Here is a 26,545-nt window from a genome sequence, read left to right as displayed (position 1 = left end):
TGCTCAAAATCATGAGATATTCCTTCTTTCATAATATGCAACAAATACAGCATAAAACCTCATGAAATGGCATGAATTCATATATGGTTGATTCAATCAAGGGAAACATGAAAATCTACTCAATTAGCTTGCTTGTAGCTCAAGAAAGTGCATAATCTTAATGAAAACAAAAGAAAAAGACTAGCTAAAATAGGCTAGGATGACTTGTCATCAGGTACCAGAGGAACATCATGTGGCAATATCTGATCGTGCAGAGGAGTAGTAGATGATGTTCCATCTTTTGGTGATGTTCCACCTGACTTGAGTTTTGAAGACTTAGAACGTACTTTCCCTCGCTTAGTAGTTTAGAGGGACTAGGTGAGCATAGAGTCTAGGCTAGCCTGGGTGCCAGCTTAGGGACTTCTTGAACAGGTCAGGGCCTGGGATGTTATATGTATATATATGTATATAGATATTATTTAGCTATATCTAGGGGTGTTCTAACTAAAAGTCTATACCCTAATAAAGGCTAGATCACGGAATGTTATCAACTGCTTGAGATGTATTTATGTGTGGTTGTTTATAACTGTTTTATCTATTATTATTTGTGAATTGATTATGAATGATTCAGTTTATTAACCCAAATGATTTAAAAAAAGTATCTCGCAAAATAACTATGCTTTTAACAATGAATCAGGCTCATATAATAAATAATAGATAATAATTAGGAAGACAAGTTGGTAGCACTCAGTTTCTAGTATGATCATGATGTACTAGAAATTGGGTTGTTACAGGTTGATTATCTAGATTAGACATTTTTTGTTTTGGATTATGCATTTAATTGCTTTTGTTCTTTATTTTTTTAAGGATTTAAAGCCCAGCAGTAGCATGCAACCCAACAAAGAGGGCACCCAACTTCAAGACACCAAGCCAAGCACCCAAGATCCAAGCCCAGTGCCTTAAGTAGCACCTAACCTCAAGCAATCAAGTGCAGCACCCAACCATGAAGATGACATGTCAGAAGGTGAAGATAGAGCACTAGAGACCATCAGGAATGCTATAGCCTCTTGAGATTCCTTAGCGGAAGTGTGAAGGAATGGCTATAGATTTTGTAACTGGTTTGCCAAGGACTAGGTCAGGATTTGATGCGGTTTGGGTGATCGTGGATCGCTTAACCAAGTCTACTCACTTTCTGCCTATCCGATTGAACTAATCACTGGAGGAATTGGTGAGATTGCACATCAAGAAAATAGTAAGGTTGCACGGTGTGCCAACGACGATAATTTCTGATCGAGATCCCCAATTCATGTCAAGGTTTTGGGGAGCTTTTCAGAAAGCCTTAAGTACGAGACTCTGTCTCAACACGGCATATCATCCACAAACTGACATACAGTTGGAAAGGACTATTCAGATGTTGGAGGATATGCTAAGGGCGTGTTTGTTACATGTCATTGGTGGAGTTTGCATACACCAACAACTTTCATGCGAGCATTGGAATGGCTTTGTATGAGGCTTTGTGTGGGTGAAAATGTCAGTCTCCATTATGTTGGTTTGAAGCCGGTGAGACAAGTGTGTTGGGACCGAATTTGGTAGTAGCGACCACTGAGAAGATCAAGCGAATTTGAACTAGGATTCTAAATGCGCAGAGCCTACAGAAGAGCTATGCGGATCAGAGAAGAAAGTCGTTAGAATTTGAAGCGGGTGAACACGTATTCTTGAAGGTTACTCCAACAACTGTGATTGGTAGAGCAATTAAAACAAAGAATTTAAACCCGAGGTATATTGGACCGTTCGAGGTGTTAAGACGAGTCAGGCCAGTGGTTTATCAAATAGTCTTGCTGTCATACTTATCTAACCTGCATGACGTATTCCATGTGTCACAACTCCGTAACTATACATTGAATGCAACTTATATGCTAGAACTCAAATCGATTGAGTTGAAGGAGAACCTAACATTTCAAGTTACACTAGTGACGATTGATGACACTAGTGTGAAGAAGCTACACAGAAAAGAAGTTCTGTTGGTAAAGATAGCCTGGATGAAGGTTAGAATGGAAGAGCATAGTTGGGAATTGGAGTTGGAGATGCAAAAGAATTATCCCAAGATATTCTCAGTTAATTCTTAAATTTTGGGGACAAAATTTCTAATTTGATTGGGAGAATGTAAGAACCAGAGATTATTAACAAATTAATTAACATAAAATAATAATTTAATGGCTAAAATATGTTCGAAAATTTAGAAATATTAATCTAAAAATTTAAGGGTGAGATTTGAATTCAGTGAATTTTTTCGAGTGGAAAGATTTAATTTTGTGCGAAAATTACATAAAAATACGTACCGATAAATTAGCTGGCAGTACCGGCTTAAGTCTCTTCGGTACTGTGTAAGAGTAATAAAAACTTTAGAAATCCTTAGAGAAATATTTAGAATTTAAAATTGGATGATAATTCTAAAGGTTTTGGCCTAAAGTTAGGCCAAACGAACTTAGAACGCTACTTAAATGAAGCCAATTTAGTGGTGCGCGAAATTGAACTCGCACAACTGAATTGGCAAGTGCACCGGATCGTCTAAGTAATACCTCAGGTGAGTGGGGGTCGAATTCCATGAGGATTGTCAGACTGAGCAAGCTGTGGTTATCCTGCAGATATTAGTCAGGTGAATAGAATGTTGATTGTTGTTGTTGTAGGCGCATAAACAAAATGATAACGAAAGCAATAAGGAAATGACATAGAAATAATAGTAAGAAATCAGTTAAGGCCTCGGAGATGTTTGTTCTTCCAGATTAATACTTCTTACTGACTACTTTGACAATGAGTGATTCATTCAATGTCAAGGGTGTAAGTGATTAAGCCAGGGGTAGTGGTCATTAATCTCCTCTGATCCAAACTAAATGCCCAAATAAGTCAGTTAATCTGGACGAGGGCGAGGCTCACGTGATTCAATCTCTGATGATCCTACTCAAAACACCACAGGGACCTCAATTACCTATGACTAATGAGATTTCATGTCACATATCCCAATTAGCCCGAATAACTTGTTGGAACATGTGATGTACTCTCAAGATGTAGCTCAATACTATCCGAGTCAGGACTCATAGAGAACTCATGTAGAATAAGGGGTCATACTCTCATTCCACTCTAGATTTATAAAGATGAAGAACGATAATACATCATAAAATAGAATCAAACATATATTAAAGTAGAAAAGTAATAATATTAATCCATGAGAATGAGCAAAGCTCCTACCCTTAACTCAGGAGGTTTAGTTGCTCATGCTTTACAAAGAAAACAAATTAAAAAAGCGTAATGTAATGTGTCTGTGCTTCACCCCTCCTGGGAGGCATAATCTTCAGGAGGAAAGAAGTCCCTTATTTATAATAAAAACTCCAAGATTAAACCTAAAAGATATTGTTTTTAATTAAAAATTACAAAAAGAAAATAAAATAAGCTAAGAAGTGCTAAAATACACTTTGGGGCCAACTTGGTGAGTGTTTAGACTGATGCCTGATGTCTAACTCACGTTCTGGGCATTCAACTTTGGTTCCTGCTCCCTGGCTGGCGTTGAATGCCAGTTTGGGCGTTGAACTTGGAGGGTTAGTCCTTCTTGGGCATTGAACTCCAGAAAAGGGGTAAGTTGGGCGTTCAATGCCCGTTTTGGGCAGTCCTTTCCAATAAAAAGTATAGACTATTATATATTGCTGGAAAGCTCTACAAGTTAGATTTCTAACGCCGTTGAGAGCACATTAATTTGACCACTATAGCTCAAGAAATGCTCGTTGGAATGCACGGAAGTCAGGATTTGACAGCATCTGCTATCCTTTCTTTGCCTCTGAATCAGACTTTGCCAAAACTTGCCAATTTCACCCAAAAATACCTAAAATCATAAGAAAAGAAAAAAACTCAAAGTAGCATCTAAAATGTGATTTTTTCACTAAAACTTAACAAAATATAACTAAAAACACTAAGAAAATAGTACCAAAAAGGGTATAAAATATCCACTCATCAGAACACCAAACTTAAACTGTTGCTTGTCCTCAAGCAACCAAAAAACAAGATAGGACATTTGGAAGTGAAAATACATAAGAGGGTAGAGTTTTTAATGAAGCTCAGTTCTAAATATTGACTGGGACTATTAGCTCCTAACTTCTGAACAATTTTGGCATCTCACTTTCCTTTGAAGCTTAGAAATATTGGCATCCCTTGGAACTAGAATCCAGATGATATTATTGATTCTCTTCTTTTTAGTTTTTCTTGATTCTTAAACACAGCTTCTTTTTAGTTCTTTGCACCGTTGAGCCTAGCCATGACTCTAAGCGTTTTGTTTTCAAGTATTACCACCAGATACATAAACACCATAAGCACTTAACTGGGGGAACCCTTTGGATTCGAATTTAGCTTTGCTTAAATTCCCAGACAGTGGTGCCCAGAGTTCTTAAGCGTACTCTTTATCTTTTGATCACGACTTTAACTGCTCAGTCTCAAGCTTTTTACTCAAAGCCTTGGACCCTTGCTATTTTCTTTTTCTTTTTGAGCTTTTCTTTTTATTTTCTTTTTATTTTTATTTTTCTTTTTACTGCTTTTTCTTGCTTCAAGAATAAATATTTTTTATTTTTCAGATAACTAAGAATACTTCTCTAAATTCACTGTTCTTCAAGAGCCAATGTACTTAACTTCAATATCAATTATGCTCAGTTAATTCATACATTTAGAAGGAAAAAATAAGGCCACCAGATCAAAATAATTAGAATAACTTATGATATTCTCAAGACCTTGTGTATTTTACTACTTCTTTTTCGAAAAATTTTCTTTTTAAGCTTAGTGGGTAATTCATGAGATATCTTAAACTGGAAAATTTGTTTTTGAAAATAAACTACTAAAGCAAAATCCTAAGAGTAATCATGCAAAAGCTAGAATAGAAAACAGAAAATAGAATAAAATACTGAAAAACAGAAAGAAAGGGGGAATGAAACTCAACCACCTTAGTGCTGATGGTTGCTCCGGCTGTGCTCTTCTATGAAGATGATTCACCTCCCTTTGGTGCTATTGATGATACTATACACCCAGAGCTCAGTCTGCAACACCAAACTTAAAATGTTTGCTTGTCCCCAAGCAAAGAAAACTTGGTCCCCTCCTGGCGTTGAATGCCAGAACTGCTTCCCTTATGGGCGTTGAAAGCCCAAGCTCTCTTCCCCCTTCTGGCATTGAAAGCCAGTAAGGGGCACCCTCCAAGGTGTTCTATTTCTTGCCACGTATTCCTGTTTCTATTCTAAGCACTGTGCATGATCACAAACATTAGAAATCCTAGGAAAACCTTGAAAAAAAATAAAACTGAGATAAAACTAAAGTAAACTAAAAGATACTTATGGTTGGCTTGCCTCCCAACAAGCGCTTCTTTAATGTCATTAGCTTGACACTTGGTTGTTGACTTTCTTCCTCTTCTTCCAGTTGGTTAAAAGAAATGACTCTATGGGAGAAGAGGAGAAGATTAGTGCCCTCGGAATCGAATTCCTCCTAACAAGTTTTCTTTTATTATTATCAGCTTGATTCCCCTTGCTTGTTAGGGTAGGGGTTGTATTGTTTCTCCATCCCCTATGCATCATCGTCTTGGGACCTTCATCCATGGTGGGTAGTATTTGCCCAACACCAAACTTAGGTTTGATGTTTGGGGAAACAGTATGAGTTTCCACCAAGGGATGAGGCTTCAGTATTGTACTCTGCATGCAAGTAACTCCTTTGTCAGGGGTTCTTGGAGGTTTAAAGACCTTGAAAACCATGTAATCCTTATGTAACCTCAGCATCAATTCACCTCTCTCAGCATCAATGAGGTTTCTTCCATTAGAGAGAGACCTTTGCTCCAAAACCTCAATAAAAGGAATATTGATTTGTAGCTTCTTAAAGAATTCCAAGAACTATGAGTAGTGCTCTTTCTTGGTCTCCTTTTGGGGCTTCTGAGGGTGTGGTGCTTCAAACTCTTGAATGGGTGTCATAGAGGTGGTATGTGACAGTGTAGCCTTAGCCTTTTCTGGAGCTTCTCTCTCCTCTGACCCTTTAGCAGCTTGTACTTCTTCCTTTGGTACGGATTCAGCCTCCATTATGATGGCCTTGCACTCTACGCTTGTGGTAGGCACTGTGCCACTGGGAAGAGTAAGAGGTCTCCTAAGTTTCTAAGGGCATGGCAGTTTGGCTTTGTACTCTGACACCTTGGAAATTGCAGGATGATTGTCCAGAGTAACTGAAAAGGGATTGTCAGGGTGTCTAGGGAGGATGTCCTCTGAATTGGCATTTGTGTCTCTTCCCCTTTCTAGGCGTTGAATGCCCTTGTTGACCCCTGTTGGGAGTTGAACGCCAGTGTTGCTCCCCTTTGGGTGTTCAGCACCCTTGGTAGTGCCCTGGGTTGCTGTGTTTTCACTCTCTGGTGTTCATCTTCACCCTACGCTCTATTTTTCTGAGGCTGGGTATCCAGTGCCCTTCCACTCCTCAATTAGATGGCATGGAACTCTTCTCTTATCCGTTCAGACAAATGCTGTTTAGCTTGGTTCAACCGTGCCTCCATACCATGGCTGGAGGCTTGGGTTTCCTGCAAATCTTCTTGTAAGCTTATGATTTATTGTGTGAGAAGGTGCAGCTACAGGGTTAACGATTCACTTTGTTCTGGAGGGTTAGATTCAGTGAACACTGTCTTGACCTCTTCTTTCATTGAACTCTCACTAGATGAGTATAGATGTTGGTTGCTAGCGACTGTCTCAATGAGTTCTTGAGCTTCTTCAATTGTCTTTCTCATGTGTATTGAACCACCAGCAGAATGATCTGGGGACATCTTAGCCATGTCTGTAAGTCCATAATAGAAAATGTCTAGCTTTACCCACTTTGAAAACATTTTCGTAGGGCATTTTCGTAGCATCATTCTGTACCTCCACCAAGCATCGTGGAAAGACTCATTATCTTCTTGTCTGAAGCCTTGAATGTCTAGTCTGAGCTGGGTTAGCTTCTTTGTGGGGAAGTATTGATTCAAAAACTTGTCCACCAGCTCACTCCATGTTTTCAAGCTTGTTTTGGGCTGAGTATCTAACCACCTCTTTGCTTGGCCTTTTATAGCAAATAGAAAGAGAAGCAGCATGTAGACATCCTGGTCTACTCTGTCGGTTCGTACTATGTCAGCTATCTGCAAGAATTCAACAAGGAATTCTATGGGTTCTTCTTGCGGGAGTCCATGAAACTGACAGTTTTGCTACACTAGAGTGATTAGTTGTGGGTTGAGCTCAAAATTGTCTGCTCTAATAAGGGGCACACAAGTGCTCCTTCCATAGAAGTCAGGAGTAGGAGCTGTATAAAACTCTAAGAATCTTTTGGGTTGAGCACCCTCAATTGGATTCATGGTGATTTTGGTGTTGCAAAACCTACAAGAGATAGAGAAAAGTGGGAGTCTCTATGTCAAAGTTTAGAGAACTCCTAGTGAGATATCCAAAATTATTTTTGTTTAATTAAAATTCAAAAATAAATAACAAATATTATAATACTAATTTGAAAATAAAATAAAAAAATTAGAAGGAAAGGAGTTTTAAAAATTTTTGAAATTCATAAAGGAAGAGAAAATATTGAAGGAACACAAAACTTAAAATTTTAAATTAAATCAAAACAAGCTAAAGAAAGATTTGATATTTAAGATGCAATTTTTGAAAATTGAAAACGTATATTAAAGATTTGGAAATTCAAAAATTAGAAAGAAGAAGTCAGGAGAAAGAAATAAAATAAGATAAGAATTGAACATTTAAAGATTTTGAAATTAAAATTTGAAATAAAGAAATACTAAAAAAACATTAAACTTAAATTTTGAATTTTAAAATTAGAATTTAAATGAAAAAAATCAAATAACTAGAATCAAGGAAAAGATAAAGAAGATAAATATCAAGAATAAAAAAATATAAACAAGATATAATTTGAAAATTTAAAAAGAAACTTAATTAAAAGGAAAAAGAAAAGATTTGAATTTTTCGAAATTTTAAAAAAGAAAAGGAGATATTAAAAGACACCAAACTTTTAAAATCAGAATAAGATAAAACAAACAACTAACTAACAAGAATTAAAAATATGGAAGATTTAAAATTAAATAATTTTGAAAATAAAGAAGGAAAAGTCAATTAAAGATTTTGAAAATTAGAAAAAGTCAAGAGAGAGAGAAACAAGATAAGATAAGAATTTAAGAATTTAAAGATTTTAAAATTCAATTTTAAAAGAGAGATAAAATTTAAAAATTTGAAAATTAAGATAAGAAAATATTTTGAAATTCAAATTTAGAAAGAGAAACTAGACAAATACTAAACTTTAAAAAATTGAATTTAAAAAGAAAGATAAGATAACAAAATTTTAAAATCGAAGAAAAAGATAAGATAAAGATTTAAAGACAAAAGAAAAACAATAAAATTAAAAAAAAACAAAAAGATAACTAATGAGACACCAAACTTAAAATTTAAAATTGAATAAAGATAAGATAAGGTTGCAAAAAGATCAAAATTTCGAAAATTAAAGGAAAAACAAAGACTAACAAGACATCAAACTTAAAAATTTTTGAAATCAAATACATTATTCTCTAAAAAATTGAAAAGAAAAAACACTAAAGGTCACCAAGTTTAAAGATTTTGAAATCAAATAAAGGAAAGTGCCAAGAAAATTTTGAACAAGAAGAAAGAAAGACCAAGAATAATTTTTCGAAAAATTAAAAAAAAGAGAAATCAACAAAACCAATAGGACACCAAACATAAAGCTTGGCATAGGACTCAAACAAAAGAAAAAAATGGAAATATTTTTGAAAAATTTTAAAACGAAAATAAGAAACATAATTAAAAAAATAGTAAAAAGTACTTGATCTAAGGAGCAAGACAACCGGTAGTTTGTCAATCTCGAATAATCCCTGGTAATGGCGCCAAAAACTTGGTGTGCAAAATTAAACTCGCACAACTAAACCAGCAAGTGCACCAGGTCGTCCAAGTAATACCCTAGGTGTGTGAAGGTCGAATCACACGAGGATTGTCGGATTGAGCAAGCTGTGGTTATCCTACAAATCCTAGTCAGGCGAATAGAAAGCGGATTGTTGTTGTTGTAGGTGCATAAACAAAACAATAACGAAAGCAATAAGGAATTAACGTAGAAACAATAGTAAGAAATCAGTTAAGGCCTCAGAGATGCTTGTTCTTCGGGATTAATACTTCTTACTAACTACTTTAACAATGAGGGATTCATTCAATGGCAAGGCTGTAAGTGGTTAAGCCAGGGGTAGTGGTCATTAATCTCCTTTATTACAAACCAAGTGCCCGAATAGGTCAGTCAATCAGGACGAGCGTGAAGCTCATGCGATTCAATCTCTGATGATCCTACTCAAAACGCCACAAACAAGGTCAGATCTTCTAGATCAGATAAAGAAGCTCTATTATTCTGGCCTTGACGCCACAAGGACCTCAATTACCCATGACTAACAAGATTTCATGTCACATATCCCAATTAGCCCAAATAACTTGTTGGAACCTGTGATGTACTCTCAAGCTGTAGCTCAATACTATCCGGGTTAGGACTCGTAAAGAACTCATGTAGAATATGGGGTCATACTCTTGTTCCACCCCAGATTCATAAAGAAGAAGAACTATAATACGTCATAGAATAGAATCAAACATATATTAAAATAGAAGGTAATAATATTAATCCATGGGAATGAGCGGAGCTCCTATCCTTAACTCAGGAGGTTTAGATGCTCATGCTTTAAAAAGAAAACAGATTAAGAAGGTGTAATGTAATGTGTTTGTGCTTCTTCCCTCCTGGGAGGCATAATCCTCAAGAGGAAGGAAATCCCTTATTTATAATAAAAACTCTAAGATTAAACCTAAAAGATATTATTTTTAATTAAAAATTAAAAAAAATATATAAAATAAGATAAGAAGTGCTAAATTCTACTTTGCGGCCCACTTGGTGAGTGTTTGGGCTGATGCCTGGCGTCTAACTCATGTTTAGAGCGTTCAACTTTGGTTCCTGCTCCCTGGCTGGTGTTGAACGCCAATTTGGACATTCAACTTGGAGGGTTGGTCCTTCTTGGGCGTTGAACTCCAGAAAGGGGATAAATTAGGTGTTCAACGCCTGCTTTAGGTAGTCCTTTCCAAAGAAAAGTATATGCTATTATATATTGCTAGAAAGTTCTGGAAGTTAGCTTTCCAAAAGTTGCCAATTTCACCCAAAAATCACCTAAAATCAGAAGAAAAATACAAAAACTCAAAGTAGCATCCAAAATGTGATTTTGCACTAAAACATGCTAAAACATAATAAAACGTAACAAAATATAACTAAAAACACTAAGAAAATTATGCCAAAAAAGGTATAAAATATCCACTCATCATTTAGCCTCATTCACCACATAACAACACAAAAGACAGCTGCTGGAATTAGAGAAGAAGAAAGGAAGTTTATCATTTATCTTTTTCTTTATTTTCTCATAACTTGAGTTACGGTGCTTCAATTTGTGTGTCATTTGTGGCCACGCGTAGCTTGATGCGTGAGCATCTTTCCTATCTTTTCTTAGTAACTTAGATGTGGATTTGTTGAGTTTTTAGGAGATTTTGGTGTTTTAGACCATCATATATACTACTTTGAGTTGTAATGCTACTTTGTTAATTACAGGTAAAGTTTATATGAGCTTGATAGAGTTCGTGTAGAGGAAAAGGGGGAAAACTGGGTGCTGTCAAGCTAGCGCTAAATGCCATTACCTGGCATTTAGCACCACAAGCCTCGTACTTCGAGCAAGCTTTCTGCGAAGCTAGAACCAAATGCCACGACCCGGCGTTTAGTGCCATGTGCCTTGTAAATTGTGCAAGGAATCTACGAACGTGGCGGTAAACACCACTACCCGACGTTTAGCGCCAGGTGCCCAAAAAGTTAAAAGTGCATTCTATTTGGTGGCGCTAAATGCCACTGCTCGGCATTTACTGCTAGGTCTGTGTTTCCAGGTGGGAACCAAATGTGCAGCAACAATCCACAAAAGATATTATTAGATTTTAGAATTTTTAATTTTGTATCAATTAGGATTTGATATAAAAGGAGAAAAGATTCATCCCTTCTGGTTCTCTTCTCTTCTTCTTCCTCATTTTGCAATTTTTACTTTTTAGAACTCAAGATTTTTCTATAAGCTATGAGCAACTAAACTTCCATTGTTAAGGTTTGGAGCTCTGTTTATTTTACTAGACTAATATTATTGTCATTATACTCTTAATCAATGCACTGATTTACATTCAAGGATTGATTTCGTTCTTCATCCTGTCAGTTAGAGTTTATTTAAAGATAACTATTTTCTATTTGAATTCTTGTCGAATCTTAGAAAAGTTATATTACTAGAATTACATCTTGAAATCAATTCCTCACAACTCTCTAATTATCAGAATTTAATGTGATATGTGACATATAATCATCTCATCTTTGGGTACTTAGGGATTGTGTGGCTTATAAACTAGAATTGGACTTAACATTCTAATTTAAATTAAGTGACGAAGAAATTGGTAGTTGATTGGGTTAAAGGAGATTAAATTACTAAGAAATTAAGGTTTAATCACGTAAGGTTTGCTATGAATTGAATCTTTGCTAAACCCATAAATTTAAACATCTCCACCTTAACTTTTTCTCATCTATTTTCACCAACCATTTACTATTTGCTTTCTTGCATTCTTTGATTTATTATTCTATGCTACTTGAACTTGAAACCACTCAATTTAGCTTGTCTAACTAGCCTAATCACTCAACTATTGTTGCTTAGTCCATTAATACTCATGGGATCGACACTCACTCACCTGATTTATTACTTAGTACGACCCAGTGCACTTGTCGGTATTTGTGGTATTCAAAATCCACACCAAGTTTTTGGTGTTGTTGCTGGGGATTAACTTTGATTGACAACTACCCATTGTTTAATTTCCTAGATTGGACGTTTTCTTGTTTAAATCTGATTATATTTCTTCCTTAATTGTTATAATTTATGTGTTAATCTCCTTTACTTTAATTTAATTTATTTTCTTATTTTTCCTTTATTGTTTTTGAAAATTTCCTTTTCTTTTATTTAGTTCATTTTATTTTATTTCTTTTTGGTGCGTTGAATTTGACTTTGCACAACTGAACCAGCAAGTGCACTGGGTCATCCAAGTAATACCTGAGGTGAGTCAGGATCGATCCCATGAGGATTGTCGGCTTGGATCAAATAGTGGTTATCTTGTAAATCTTAGTTAGGCGGATAGAAAAGTTGTGTAGTTGTTTAAGTGCATAAAAGTAAAATAAAGATAACGTTACTTAGTAATTGTGAATTCACTGATAACAAGATGGTTAAGGCTTTAGAGATGCTTTGTTCTTCTGGATCAATACTTTTTTACTGTCTACTCCAACTGTGAATGATTTCTTCTATAGCAGGCTGTATTTGATCAACACCAGTTTGAGCAGCCGCCAATCTTCCTCTAGGCTGAACACCAGGTTTAGTGTGCATCCAGTCTGAATGAGGGTGAAGCTCCTGCAGTTCATCCCGTTGGTGATCCTACTCAAAATTCCACTGACAAGGTCAAATCTTTCGGATCAGAGAATGCTGCACCTTGATTTTAGCCTTTACCACAAAGATCCTAATCTCCCCATACCTCGGCTGAACTGATGTCTTGAGAAGTCCTAATGAAGTCATGGATTAGCCGTTTAAGAGATGTATCCTCAAGCTAGTGGTTCATTGATATCCGATGAAAGACGCTCGCTGAACCCATGTAGAATAGATCCTGATGTTCCATCCTCAACTGATCCATGCTAGTGCTTAGTTCTCCAGAAGAAGTGTGCAATTGATCCAAATAAAAATTTTTAGGGAGGAAAATACATCCCTTGAGGCATCTCAGGGATTTCCTATTGAGGCGGCTCCACATGCTCTTGCTGTGGTCAATGTGCCGACTCTCTAACATGCTCTATCCTTCTTTTAGTGATGGGCTTGTCCTTCTTAGGAATGGTAGAAGTAAAAAAGCAAAGCTTTTACAACACCAAAATTAAGAACTTTGCACGTCCTCGAGTAAAGAATAGCAAAAAGGGAAGAAAAGAGTAGAAGAAAGGAGAAGGTGGGGGTAGGTGGAGATTCTGTGGGCTCCATTGATCCTGAAAGGCTAGGGAATCGAATTCCTTACCCCCTTGTGGGCGTTGAACGCCCAGCTCTTGCTCCTGGCTGGCATTCAACGCCAGCTTGATGTTCCTTATAAGGCATTGAACGCCCTTTGGGGTGCTCCTTCCTGGTGTTCAATGCCAGTCTCTACCCCCTGGATGGCGTTCAACGCCAGCTTTGCTGCTCCTCATGGGCGTTGAACGCCCACTCTGGCCCCCTTGTCTGGCATTCAACACCAGCAAGGTCTCTACTCTAGGGTGTTCTGTTTCCATCTCTGACTGTTTCTATTTCTGTTCTAACTATTGCACATGATCACAAACATTAAAAAACAAGGGAAACCTCTAAAAAAACTAAAATAAACTCAAATAAAAATAAGCAAAAAAATAAAAAATAATCTACCCATGGTTGGGTTGCCTCCCAACAAACGCTTATTTAATGTCATTAGCTTGACACTCGATCGCTTACTTTCATCCTCTTCTTCCAGTTGGTTAACAGAAAGGACTCCATGGGAGAAGAGGAGGAGATTAGTGCCCTCAGATTTGAATTTCTCCTAACAAGCTTTCTTTTAGTGTGATGAGCTTGATTCTCCTTGCTTGTTAGGGTAGGGGTTATATTATTTCTCTATCCCCTATGCATCTTCCTCTTGGGAGCTTTCTCCTTGGTGGGTGAGGACTGCCCAACACCAAACTTAAGTTTGATGTCTGGGAAAAGTATATGAGTTTTCACCAAGGGAGAAGGCTTCAGTATTGTACTCTGCATGGCAGTACCTCCTTTGTCAGGGGGTAGTGGAGGTTGAAGGACCTTGATAATCATGTAATCTTTTGTAACCTCATCACTAATTTTCCTCTCCCAGCATCAGAGAGGTTTCTTCCAGTAGATAGAGACCATTGCTCCAAAACCTCAGTAAAAAGAATATTGAACTGCAGCTTTTCATAGCCTTCCAAGGATTGTGAGTAGTGCTCATCTTTGGTCTCTTTTTGGGACATCTGAGTGTGTGGCACTTCAGGCTTTCTTCCCATAAGAGGGATGTGCAACAATGTTCTTCTAGCCTCTTTTTGAGTTTATTCTTTATTTAGTTCCTCAACAGTGTGTACCATCTTAGGCTCAGCCTCCTATGTACTAATAAGGGCTAGACACTCTTCTCTTATCTGTTCAGATAAGTGTTGTCTAGTTTGACTCAACTGTCCCTCTATAGTTCTGTTAGAGGCTCGGGCTTCTTGCAGCATCTCTTGAAATTTCAACATTTGTTGTACAAGGGAGTGCAGCTACTGGGTTAATGAGTCACTTTGCTCAGGAGGGTCTGACTCAATGGACATTGTCTTAAGCTCTCCTTTCATTGGAGTCTCATTAGATGAGTACAGATGCTTATTGCTAGCAACTGTCTCAATGAGCTCGTGAGCTTCCTCAATTGTCTTTCTCATGTGGATTGAACCACTAGAAGAATGGTCTAAGGACATCTTAGCCATATCTGTGAGTCTATAATAGAAGATGTCTAACTTTACCCATTCTGAAAATATTTCAGTAGGGCATATCCATAGCATCATTCTGTACCTCCCCCAAGCATCATAAAGGGATTCATTATCTACTTGTTTGAAGCCTTGAATGTCCAGTCTTAACTGGGTCAGCTTCTTTGGTGGAAAGTATTGATTCAAGAACTTATCCACTAGCTAACTTCAAGTTTTCAAGCTTGATTTGGGTTGATTATCCAACCACCTCTTTGCTTGACCTTTCACAGCAAATGGAAAGAGCAATAACCTGTAGACATCTTGGTCTACTCCATCAGTGTACACTGTGTCAGCATATTGCAAGAATTCAGTAAGGAATTCTGTGGGCTCCTCCTGAGGAAGTCCCTGAAACAGGCAGTTTTACTGTACTAGAGTGATTAACTGTGGGTTGAGCTCAAAATGAGCTACTCCAATGGGAGAGATACTAATGCTACTTCTGTAGAAGTCAGGAGTGGGGGCTGTATAAGACCCCAAAGTTCTCCTAAACTGTTCATCCCCATTCGGATTCATGGTGAACTCTTCATATTCCTATACACACAGTCAAGAAACAAGGAAATGAGAAGGTGTGTGCCTCTATATCAGAGTATAAAGCACTTCCAATAAGATGTCTTAAGAAGAGAAGAAGAATAGAGGTAGAGGGAGAGAGATGGAATTCGAATTTTTTTTTAAATTAAAAAGAGAAGAAAATTAAATTATTTTTTTATTTTAATTAATTGTTAATTTCGAAAAAAAAGAAAGAAAAATAAAAGATTTTAAGACAACTAATTAATTAAAAAGATTTGACAATTTTAAACGTGGTTTTCGAGAATAGAAGAGAAAGAGAGAGGTAAGAATTTTCGAAAAAGAAGATAGAAGAATTAGTTAGGAAGTTGTGAAAAAGAGGAAAGAGAAAGAAGAGTAGAAAAGAGAATAAGATAAGATAAGTAAGTAACTAATCAATAATATTTGAAAGTAAAGTAAAAGATTTGATTTTGAAAATTTGAAGATTGGAATTTGAAAATTAATTTTTTGAAATTTGAAATTTGAATTTAAAAAGAAACTCATAGAAAGATTAAGATTTGAAAGAATAAGTTAACAAGATAAGATATGATTTGAAAAGATTTTGAAAAAGATTTGATTTTGAAAAATTTGAAATTTAAAATTTGAATTTAAAGTAAGATAAGATAAGATCTTTTTGAAATCAAAGAAAGATAAAAAGATAAAGTAAAGATTTGAAAAGGATAACAAGATAAACAAAAAGATAACTAACAAGACACCAAACTTAAAAGTTTTAAATTTAAAACCTATTAAATTCAAAATTTAAAAAGGAGAAACACAAAAAGACACCAAACTTTAAAATTTTAAGATCAAACAAAGAAAAAAGCACCAAGAACACTTCGAATACCAAGAAGAAAAACCAAGAACAATTCGAACACAATGAAGAACACTCAAGAACAATTTTCGAAAAATTAAAGGAGAGAAAAATCAAGAAACACCAAAGAGACACCAAGCATAAACTTTTTAGGATCAAGGATTCAATTTTTTTGAAAATTAACAAGAAAACACAAAGAGACACCAAACTTAAAATTTTTGAAATCAAACAAGGAGAATAACCAAGAATAATTCAAATATGAAGAAGGGAAAATAAGAACACCTTCAAAAATTTAAAGAAAAGGATAGAAACAGATGGGACACCAAACTTAAAGATTGACACAAGATTCAAACAAAAGACAAAGATTACTAAAGAAAAGAAAAGGTTTTGAAAATTTTTTGAAACAGAAAACAAGAAATAGGTAAAACTCAAAGTAAAAAAAATCAAAAGAAAATACATAGCCAAAAATAGAAAAGGTTTTGAAAATTTTTTAAAAGAAAACAAAAGACACAAACAAAAGAAAAGATAAAGATCAAAAAGAAAAGCAAAGATTTTTGAAAAATTTTTGGTTTTTTCGAAAAAAAAAAGAAAATAAAAGACTCAAACAAAATTAAAAAGTACCTAATCTAAGTAACAAGATAATCCAGTAGTTTGTCAAACTCGAACAATCCCCGGTAACGGCGCCAAAAACTTGGTGTGCGGAATTTAACTTCACACAACTGAACCAACAGGTGCACTGGGTCGTCCAAGTAATACCTGAGGTGAGTCAAGGTCGATCCCACGAGAATTGTCAGCTTAGATCAAACAGTGGTTATCTCGTAAATCTTAGTTAGTTAGATAGAAAAAGTTGTGTAGTTGTTTGAGCGCTTAAAAGTGAAACAAAGATAACATTACTCAGTAATTGTGAATTCAATGATTAGAAGATGGTTAAGATTTCAGAGATGCTTTGTTCTTCTGGATCAATACTTTCTTACTGTCTGCTCCAACTATGAATGATTTATTCTATAGCAGGCTATATGTGATCAACGCCGGTTTGAGCGGCCGCGAATCTTCCTCTAGGCTGAACACCGGGTTTAGTCGCATCCAGTCTGAATGAGGGTGAAGCTCCTACAATTCACCCCCTTGGTGATCCTACTCAAAATGCCACAGACAAGGTCGAATCATCCGGATTAGAGAATGATGCGCCTTGATTTTAGCCTTTACCACAAAGACCGTAATCTCCCCATACCTCGGATGAACTGATGTCTCGAGAAGTCCCCAACGAATTTGTGGATTAGCCGTGTAAGAGATGTATCCTCAAGCTAGTGGTTCATTGATATCCGATGAAAGACGCTTACTGAACCCATGTAGAATAGAGATAACTTTTGACGGTTCAACTCAATCATAAGGTTGAAGAACAAAGATACATCTTAGGAGAGAATCAAACACGAATTGAAAGAGAATAGAAGTGCTTTTATTAATCCATAAAACTCAGCAGAGCACCTAACCTTAACCTAGGAGGTTTAGTGGCTTATACTGTACATAGAACAATGTAAAAATGTGTAAAGTGGTGGTAGAAGATCCTAAACAAGAGTGATCTTCTCATATATATACTAAGCTAATGACTAAGGATTATAGAAATATGATAAACTAGTCTTTTAGTGCAAAAATCTACTTCTGAGCAAAAGAGTAAGCCACGTGCTAGGACTCTCTAGGGGCGTTGAATTCTGGCTATGGCCCCCCTTTTGGGCGTTGGAGGCTGGTCACCTTCTTGTGGGCGTTGGACGCTAGAATAGGGTTGGTGGCTGGTATTGAACACCAGTTTTGGGCTTTCAATTCTAAAGCAAAGTATGGACTATTATATATTTCTGGAAAGTCCTAGATGTTCACTTTCCATAGCCATTGAGAGTGCACCATTTGGACTTCTGTAGCTCCAGAAAAGCTCCTTCGAGTGCACGGAGGTCAGATCCTGACAGCATCTACAGTCCTTTCTCTGCTTCTACATCAAACTTTTGCTCAAACTCCTTAACTTCAGCCAGAAAATATCTGAAATTGCATTAAAACACACAAACTAAAAGTACAATCTAAAAATATGAATTTTGTACAAAAACCTATGAAAATATAATAAAACTTAAACAAAACATACTAAAAACTATATGAAAACAATGCCAAAAAGCGTATAAAATATCCACTCATCACGTTTGCCTAGTTTACCTCATTGAGAATTCTCTTCACTATGATGTAGAAATTCCCATTTTTTCTTATTTTTCTATTTTTTTTTGAGTAGGAACAGGGACAAGGAAACTCTTCTCAATTTTGATCCTAAGATTTAAAGGACTGTTAGAAGACGTCAACAACAAGATAGAGCTTATAGAGTTGTTGAAAGTCTCAAAGACAATTCTGAGGAGGAAGCTGAAAAAACCACTATGGAGCCAAATAACAACGACATTGTTGCTCCTTATGCTCATGAGAAACCAAGGAGAACTCGTGGCTCTTACACTACTTAAAACCCCACTTTCTATGGTAGTAGCATTGTTGTCCCCCCCTGTGAATGCTAATAATTTCTTGAGTTGAAACCTCAACTCATTACTTTGGTGCAATAAAACTATCAGTTTCATGGACTCCCGCAAGAAGATCCAAACTTGTTCATCTCTAATTTTCTGTAGATTTGTGATATAGTCAAGACAAAGGGAGTCCATCCTGATGTTTATCGGTTGTTGTTCTTTCTTTTTTCTATACAGGACCGAGCCAACTAGTGGCTTGATACACAACCTAAGGAGATCCTAGATATATGGGACAATGTGTTCAAAAAATTCTTGAATAAATTCTTCCCACCCCAGGGACTGACCAAGCTAAGGACTGATGTTCAGACCTTCAGGCAACAAGAGGGTGAATCTCTCTATAAAGCTTGGGAGAGGTACAAGGTAATGCTCAGAAAGTGCCCTCCCGACATGTTTTTGGACAGGATACAGTTGCAGATCTTTTATAATGGGATTACTCAGGCCACCAGAACTTCTTTGGATAATTCTGCAAGAGGATTTCTTCACATGAAGAAGACCATTGAAGAGGCTCTAGAGTTGATTGAGATGGTTGCGGACAACCAGTATTTATACTTTTCTCAGAGAACTGCCACGAGGAAGGGAGTCATAGAACTAGATGCTTTAAATACTATTCATGCTCAGAATAAAACCACATCTCAACAAATAAATGTCATTATTCAATACTTATGCGGGTTACAAGTTTCAACTATTAATACCCAAGATGCTCCTTATGACATGAGTGGTGGATTTCCTCAAGGTGAGCATTAGGATTATAGTCAATTTTCCACTGAACAGGTTAATTACATGGGCAATTCCTCTAGACCCCCCAATAATGATCCTTTTTTAAAGACTTATAATCCAGGGTGGAGGAATCACCCAAATTTTGGTTGGAGAAATCAACCACAGAGGCAACCAAATTTCAACAGCAATAACTCTTCTCAAGGTAATTTCAACGACAACTGTCAGTTCTAGCCCTCTAAATAATACCATGTGCCCTCTCCCTCTTAGAAACCTTCTGACTTGGAATCATTAATTGCAAAACTCTCCAAGAATACTAATAGTTTCATGCAGGAAACCAGAGCTTTAATTAGAAACTTGGAGGTTCAAATGGGTCAGTTAAGCAAGCAAGTAGCTGAGAAGCCTCCTCACACCTTCCCTCGTGATATAGTGCCCAACCCAAGGAAAGAGTGCAAGACAATACATCTGAGAAGTGGTAAGGTAGCGGGTATAGAAGCTCAGGTTAGTGAGGAGTCGGTTGAAAAGGACAAGGTGGAGCATGCCCCTGAAAGGCACCCAAACAACCCTTTCTCGGTTGATGTTGAGCAATATGATGAATCCACATTTCTTGGTATTTATTTGCTTTAATTAAGTGGATTTCATTCACTTTTCTTGCATTTATTCATTGAAATAGCATGCTTTTGTGAATTCTTTCCTAATTGTACTTAATTGTGAAAAACATGCTTTTCATGCTTAAATTGCCAACTTTAATTCACTTTTCTCCCATTCGATGCCTTGATATGTTTGTTTGAGTGATTTAAGGTTTTAAAGGCAAGAATGGCTTGAGAAATTGGAAGAAAATCATACAAAGTGAAAGAATTCAAGAAATGAAGGATTTGTAAAGCTGTCCATCCTGACCTCTCGGTACAAAATTGATCATAACCTGAGCTACAGAGGACCAAATGAAGCAGTTCCAGCAGCATTGGAAAGCTAACCTTCAAGGCTTCAAAATAATATATAATTCGCTATAGTGGACATAAGTTTAAGTGTGCGTACGCACGCAATTTATGCGTATGCATAAGTCAGAAAATCAGCAAGTGTGCGTACGCACACACCTGTGCGTACGCACAAGTCTTGGCACGTGAGCTCATTAATTACAAATTGCTGGGGGGTGAATTCTAGGCCTCCAAAACCCAACCCAACTCATTTCTAAAGCTATTTTAAGCCAAAGTGAAGATGGATGAAGGGGGGAGCAATTAGGTTTAGGTTTTTACATGTTTGGCTTAGTTTTCTAGAGAGAGAGGCTCCCCCTTCTCTCTAGAATTTAGGGTTTTTGTCTTAGTTTCTTTTTAATTTTTTTCTTTAATCCCTGTTTTAATTTAGTTTCATTTATGTTTCTATGCTTTCTTATCTTTATCTTCTTTATTTCTTTTGTCATTTTGTCAATTTTGTCATCTTTGGTTTTATGAACACTCTTGTTACTTTTAATTTCATTTAATGCAAATTTGATGTTTTATATTTCTTTAATGCTTGTTTGAGTTCTTGTTATTATTATCCTACAATTGGTAGTATATATTTTTTTTTATTGCAATTTATGATATTTTCTCTTTTATGCATGCTAGGTGTTTGATAAAATGTCTCTTCTAGTTTTTGTATAGTTTTTCACACTCTTGGCTTGGAATTGGATAATTAGGTGATGTTGAATCATAGATGTCCTTTGATATTGTGATTAGGATTGTTAGTTGGTTTGGTCTCTAGTGACGCTAGTCTTTTACTAAGTTAATTAGTGAGTTGATTAGGACTTGTGGATATTGAGATCAATTATGCCCTTTTGACTTATTATCGATGTTAGAATAGACTAATTGGGATTAGTTCTTAGCAATTATCATGTTTGTGGTCTATGATTATGATAGGAATCCTCAATTCTCCAATCCTTGCCAAGAGTCCTTTTTGCCACTTGAATTCCCATTTTTGTTTTACTTGCTTTGAGTTTAATTCTCTTGCATGCTTACTCACTTCCTTGCATTTTAATTTCTTGCTCCTTGAAATCACAACCCCCAATCCCTCATAGCCAGCAATTGAACACTTCATTGCAATTCCTAGGGAGAACGACCCGGGAGTTTGAATACTCTTGGTTATTTGATTTGAATTATGACTATTCTTTGATTTAAACTTTGATTGAGAGTTAATTGATGGTCTAGACTATGCTGTAACGAGATTCTATTTTTGTGAAATTCTAGATCGACATAAATTCTCACATCAAATTTTGGTGCCATTGCCAGGGACTTATAATGGTGTTACATTGTTGGCTTTTGTTAATATGTGAATATGTGAATAGTTTATTTTTGATTGGTTGTTTGTTTTTGCTTGTAAATATGTCTCTTGGTTGTTAGCTTACCTTAATAGATTTTTGTTTTAAAATGCATATGTGAATAGTTAGTAATTTTGTTTTAAATTGCATGTTTAAAATTTTTAATTAGTTTTTGGATTGTTGAAATAGTTTTGGGTAGATTTTTGTTTGTGCATATTACAAGTTCTTTGAATAATCCATGATTTTGATTTGAAAAATAAAATTTTAGATTAATTTTAAAGTTTAATATAAATAGTTGTATATTTTTATTAATTTCTTATTTATATGAATATTAGAATGTTGGGTAAAATTCTATTTTAAAAAAAAATAAAATTCAACTGTGCGTACACACATATAGGTGTGCACGCACACTTCAATTCAAGGCTTCTGTCCACGGTGCTCACATGGTGTGTGCGTACACCCAATAGCCCTTTACCCATGAATGCGTACGCACATTATTATTGGTGCGTACGCACAAACGCAAAAAAAAAAAATACCCCCTTGTGGTGCGAATCCCTCATCTTCTCTGCTCCATCTTCTGCACCATCATTACCACCACATTGCCTCACCGTCCACCCACCTTCACCACAACCGCCGGTGACCGCCGCAACCGCCGTGCCCTTTCCCCTTTCTTCTTCCTCTCTCCCTATCTCGGCCTCACCTCAGCAAGTCCAGAACTCACCGCGTCCCTCTCCCTCTTCTCACCATCGCCGCGACAACTACCACCGCTGGCCGCCATCCAGTTTCCCTCTCCTCCTTCTTCTTCCTTTTTCTTCTTTCTCAGCCTCGCCGCACCACTCTTCCCTGTTTCACTGGAATGCAAACTGGTCTCAGCTCGAACCAGAGTCCACTCTGCTCTTCCTCCTCTTCGCGCTACCTTCCCTTTTGGCTTCAACATCACATTGCAACCTTCCCTTCCTCATCGATCCTGTCTCAATCTCCAGTCTCAACCACCTCGTCCAGCCCCCCTCCCTCTACCTTTTCCGTCGCCGTCAGGTCCAGAGACCACAGGGTCCTCTTCTTCGCGACCTCCTTCTGACACAGCCCTTGTCTCTCTCGTTCTTTTTGGGTTGAAGAACAGAGCAAGTTTAAGCTCCTGTTCTCTTCGTCTGAGGTGAGTTCCAGCTGTTGCGACACCACCCCTGTTGCTCTTCACTGCCTTCGAAGGCCAGAATAAGGCAAGGCCCATGTTTCTTTGCTGCGCCCCTCCTCTGCTGCTGCCATTGGATCAGCTCCACTACCAGGCCAACTGAGTTGCTCCAGCCGTTCACTCACCATCATCAACCTTCTTCTTCCCTTCCCTTCCTCTGTTCTAATTTTGCTTCCCAGGTTCATATTTTTCTTTAATTGAGTTCTGTTTTAGTCATTAGTTTACTGCTAGTTAATTTTGTTTAGCTTAATTTAGTTAGAAATGCATGTTAGTTGCTTAGGTTGTTAGAGAATCTGGCGTGGATAGTGGATTTAGGTTTGTTTTGATCAATAATGCTGTTTTGGAATGTTGCTCTTTCATTGATTTTCCCTGTGCTGAGTTGATTTGTTCATGCTGCTGCATCGTCTTATTGCTACTCTACTCTTGCTGAAGGCTATTATAAATTTCAATTGTGATTACTGCTAAGTTCCTGTTTCAATTTGAACTTCATTGTTTGATTCAGTGATGCTTAATTGTTTGAACTCATGCTGCTTGTGATTGGTTGTTACATTCAAAGAATAGAATGCTATCCGGTTGTTAATTATTGCTTTTTCTTGTTGGTGGCTGGTTTTTGAAACGTACAATTCCTAGATATGACTATTGCAGTGATGATGATTTTGATAAATTTCTGAATTCGAGTTGTTATTGCTGCTGGATTGTTCATTATTGCTGTTTTGAGGTTGTATCTTGGGCCATTATTTGCTCATTGCTGCTGAGTCCTTATTTCAAATTAAACTTCATTATCAGATTGAGCTATGTGTAATTGTTTGAATTTTTATTACTTATAATTAATTGCTGAATTCAATGAAAGGAATGCTGACTGAATCAATTACTGTTGTTCCTTACTACTGTTTGGTGCTATATGCTGGGCTATTGAGTGCTCCTTAGCTGTTTGTTTGGATTCATTGCTTATTTGTTTTGGCTGAATTGCTCATGGCTGTTTTACTACTATTTGTTGGCTCATTTGCTTACTTCCTATGGTTACATGTATGGTTTTTGTGTTTTTAATTGTCAATGAATTCATAGGAAGTGTGAATTGGTTGATTGAAATTGGAAAATAGCCCAATTTACTGCTGAAATGCTGCAGGATTTTTCCTAACCTTGTTTCATTAAATGGCATCGTCTTATTTGGTGCAACAAGATTCTATTTGACAGATTTCTGTGTCAAAAAGAATCTTGTTTGCTAAATGATTTTGGAAATTTCCTCAAGAGCTTCCTTACAAGTTTTGGTTAATTCTTTAACTTCTTTGCTTCTTTTAAATTGTGTGTTCTTCTTGAGCATTGAATATGCATTAATTGAGTTTTAAATTGACTACAAACTTGAAATTCTTTTAAAAGAAAAGCCTCTTTTGCAAGCTCTCACAAGGTTGAAGATTTCTTTTTACCTATGTGACTAAGTTGATTCCTTTTTTCTTTGCCTAAATTATCTTAAGTGACATAGAGCATAAACTTTTCAATTCTTGTCTCAACCTTGTAACCTTTATGCCTCATTGAATTTGGTGTTTGAATGTTCTTTGGCTTACTTGTTTCTTTATGTTTCTAACTTAGTCAACACCAAATTGTTTTAATTTATGCCAATTACTTGTGATTGATATTTACTTGATTATGTGCTCTACACATATATGTGCATCACTTGTTTTGGCATTTTGAATTGTTGAGAAGTGAATACAAACTTGCTTGTTTTGAAACTTTAGAAACTTTTTCGAATTAAGGAACTTTTGACTATGCACCTAACTTTTGAATTTTTGCTTGTTTTCATTTCTTTAATTAATTTTTTTCCTCCTTTTCACTTGATTTTCTACCTTTGTTTCCTTTTCAACTAATTTTTCTTTTTCTTTGCCTATCTTTTAACTTTGCTTGTCTTTTTCATCTAACTTTTCTTTTCACTTTCAATTAACCATTTTCCTTTTTACTAACATAACTTTTAACTTTTAACTTTCTTTTTAATTTTCAACTAACATTAACTTGTAACTTTTAACTATTTTCTTTCTCTTTGTGCATAGTAACAATGCTCCTTCCTTCTTTTATTCTTTGATAAACAAGCAAGTTAGCTTTTCCCATGTCCTGAATTTGATTGGAAGTTGTTTGTGTTTGATTTAATTTGATTCTCATGTATTCTTCCATTCAAATTTTTATTATCTGTTCACTTCATATGCTGTTTTGTAACTTAGCTCTTTCGGTTTCAGCACCACCATCACTCTTGCAGCCACTTTTGTATGGTGATACAGTGACGACTCCTTCCACTCCGCATGATCGTGAGCACCGAGGACGGTGCTACATTTTAAGTGTGGGGAGGTTAGCAACGCTTTTTGGGTGACAATCTTCATTTCTGAACATTTTTAGTGTGGTTTCTTTCTATGTTTTTTTGGTACGTTGTATATATTTTATCCTTTTAAGGAACTTTTTACTTAGTTTATTACACTTTCTTAGTTTATTGCACTTTTCAATTTTGCTTGTATATTGATGAACGGATAATTTATACGCTTTTTGGCATTGTTTTTAGTATGTTTTTAGTAGGATCTAGTTACTTTTAGGGATGTTTTTATTAGTTTTTATGTTAAATTCACATTTCTGGACTTTACTATGAGTTTGTGTGTTTTTCTGTAATTTCAGGTATTTTCTAGCTGAAATCGAGGGACTTCAGCAAAAATCAGATTCAGAGGTTGAAGAAGGACTGCTGATGCTGTTGGATTCTGACCTCCCTGCACTCAAAGTAGATTTTCTGGAGCTACAGAACTCGAAATGGCGCGCTTCTAATTGCGTTAGAAAGTAGACATCCAGGGCTTTCCAGAAATATATAATAGTCCATACTTTGGTCGAGTTTAGATGACGCAAAAGGGCGTTGAACGCCAGTTCTACGCTGTAGTCTGGAGTTAAACGCCAGAAACACGTCACGAACCAGAGTTGAACGCCAAAAACATGTTACAACTTGGCGTTCAACTCCAGAAGAAGCCTCTGCATGTGTAAACTTCAAGCTCAGCCCAAGCACACACCAAGTGGGCCCCGGAAGTGGATTTATGCATCAATTACTTATTTCTGTAAACCCTAGTAACTAGTTTAGTATAAATAGAACCTTTTTACTAGTCTTTTAGACATCTTATGATTTTTAGTTCAACTTTGGATCATATTGATCATGTTTGGGGGCTGGCCATTCGGCCATGCCTGAACCTTCATCACTTATGTATTTTCAACGGTAGAGTTTCTGCACTCCATAGATTAAGGTGTGGAGATCTGCTGTTCCTCATGATTTAATGCAAAGTACTACTGTTTTCTATTCAATTCAACTTATTCCGCTTCTAAGATATTCATTCGTTCTCAAGAACATGATGAATGTGATGATTATGTGACGCTCATCATCATTCTCACTTATGAACGTGTGTCTGACAAACACTTCCGTTCTACATGCAAACAAGCTAGAATGAATATCTCTTGGATATCTAATACAGGGGGCCGAGTCTGCGTTATTAGTGTCTTCGTGGTATAAGTTAGAACCCATGGATGGCCATTCCTGAGATCCAGAAAGTCTAAACCTTGTCTGTGGTATTCCGAGTAGGATCTGGGAAGGGATGGCTGCGACGAACTTCAAACTCGCGAGTGCTGGGCGTGGTGACAGACGCAAAAGGATAGTAAATCCTATTCCAGTAGGATTGAGAACCTCCAGATGATTAGCCGTGCCGTGACAGAGCATTTGGACCATTTTCACAAAGAGGATGGGATGTAGCCATTGACAACGGTGATGCCCTTACAGAAAGCTTGCCATGGAAAGGAGTAAGACTGATTGGATGAAGGCA

General features: G+C 36.6%; 1 long non-coding RNA gene across 2 annotated transcripts; it reads left to right on the top strand.

Moving 5' to 3' along the window:
- Nucleotides 1-21,946: 21,946 nt before the first annotated feature.
- On the top strand, nucleotides 21,947-26,033 carry LOC112773227 (uncharacterized). 2 transcript variants are annotated; one of them, XR_003187846.3, is made up of 3 exons: nucleotides 21,947-22,894; nucleotides 24,941-25,049; nucleotides 25,368-26,033. It is a non-coding gene; the product is annotated as an uncharacterized lncRNA (long non-coding RNA). The 2 variants fall into 2 exon arrangements; XR_003187845.3 differs by having other exon boundaries at nucleotides 22,012-22,894; nucleotides 24,941-25,122.
- The last annotated feature ends 512 nt before the right edge of the window (nucleotides 26,034-26,545 follow it).

Source organism: Arachis hypogaea, chromosome 18, assembly GCF_003086295.3.
Source record: "Arachis hypogaea cultivar Tifrunner chromosome 18, arahy.Tifrunner.gnm2.J5K5, whole genome shotgun sequence".
NCBI classification, from domain to species: domain Eukaryota; kingdom Viridiplantae; phylum Streptophyta; class Magnoliopsida; order Fabales; family Fabaceae; genus Arachis; species Arachis hypogaea.
The sequence above is the reverse complement of the archived record's forward strand: the minus strand, read 5'-3'. Positions and strand labels throughout refer to the sequence as shown.